Genomic DNA, 1,782 nt, shown 5'->3' with positions numbered 1-1,782 from the left:
CAGGCGCGGGGAGGGGGGTCTTGGTTCCACACCCAAGAGGAAATAAAATAAATTATACAGGAGACAACGTATGATAAAATGAATGGAAACAATGAAATGTGTTATTTGCTGAATTTAATGGAAAAATCTGTCACATATTTAGAATTTAATTTCAATAGGCATTTTTTCCAGCTCGTTTTGCACGCTGGCGACTTTTAACAAATTTAATTCAATTCACTTTACATACATCCATTAAAAAGGTACAATATACAATATTATATGAGCAATAAAAAACAATACATAAAAAATCAATATAATGACAAATAGAAAGAGTAGAACCAACATGCAGTGGATGTACGATGTAAATTTTCCCACAATGCTATGTTTTACCACCTCAAATATTTGGTTCATTACGCAACTGGGTTTAATAAATGTGTTGTGTAAAAGCTATATTCTGTATATACTCGCGATTTGATTAAAATAGCGGCAATCTGCGAGGTTTAAGTAGATTTGATATCAAGAAGTTCCGGGGGGCTCCGCCCCGGACCCCAACCGCACAGCACTGCCATATATGAGTATGGAAGGGTTAAGCCATTGACCCCCAAAAGTTCTACAAACAAGAACAAAAAAGGAGGAAAGTGTAGGATATCATTTTATTTACTGAATATAATTTCAAAAATATCTCAAAGGTAGATTCTCATGAAAAAGGTGATTTTTTTCTAGCTCGCTTCGCTCGCTCGGGACTTATATTAAGCAGCTTTTTAGCACATGTGACATACTGCGCCCCTCGTTTTTTTTACTCTTCACGCTACTGCCGCAAAGAATCCTGTTCACAGTGGCGTTCAGACCACAAAAAAGGAATGGAAGAGAGAAGAGTGAAATATATTATTTTCTGGATATCGATCATTTCAAAATCTATCACAAAAATTGGATTTTTATGTATTAAAAAGGTCAAAAATTTTGCTCGCTCGCTTTGCTCGCTCGCAACTTTTTAAAAAAAGATAAATTCTGCCCGATAACCAATATCTGGCCCTCTCAAAATAGTCGCCTCATTACACCATTACGCCTGTTCATACCATGATATGACCGGGAAATGTTTGGCTCCTGCCCCCCCCCCCCCCTGGCCACCGACCCCTGTTAGCTGCCACCCCCCCTCCCGATAAAAAAAATATGTCTATCACACATGTAGGCTTACTTTGTTTGCTTGCATGAACCATGTAGCAGCTCCATGCATGTTTGCTTGCATGAACGATGGCGTTGCGAAATCCATATTCGTCGCGGGGAATCCCACATCTGAAAGCTAAGCGTAATATTATGTAGTCTATTGTTTAACACTGGTTACCACGATCCCTTCTTTATAAAATCTCGGGATAAAACTATCCATATCGTAGCATTGATTCTTATAATGCACCCAGTTCTGTACATTAAGCGGCCATGGATTTTTAGTCCTGAAAGAAAAAATAATAATGATAAATGGAACAAAGAAGACAACAGTCTCAAGTACCATGCTATGATCACAATGCCTCTCGATGAAACCGTTTTTGTTTTGCGGCATAGATTTCCACAATAATTTTCATCATCTATTCAAAATAACGATGAAACCAAAAAGAATAATGTCTTTCCTTCACCTTCGCCCCAAATAATTATATTTTACATGATGGATGTAAATGGAAAAATAAGAAAACCTGTAGAAAAAAAAATGTCACTGTAGTAAAAAGAGGACTGTGTTGAAAGACTATTGGGGGATTTCGGACGGGGAATCCCCGTGTCTCTCGCATGCTTGCCACTCGCTATACTAGTATT

This window comes from Lytechinus pictus, chromosome 11 (genome assembly GCF_037042905.1).
Source record: "Lytechinus pictus isolate F3 Inbred chromosome 11, Lp3.0, whole genome shotgun sequence".
In the NCBI taxonomy this organism is placed as follows: Eukaryota; Metazoa; Echinodermata; class Echinoidea; order Temnopleuroida; family Toxopneustidae; genus Lytechinus; species Lytechinus pictus.
This window is presented reverse-complemented; position numbering follows the sequence as displayed.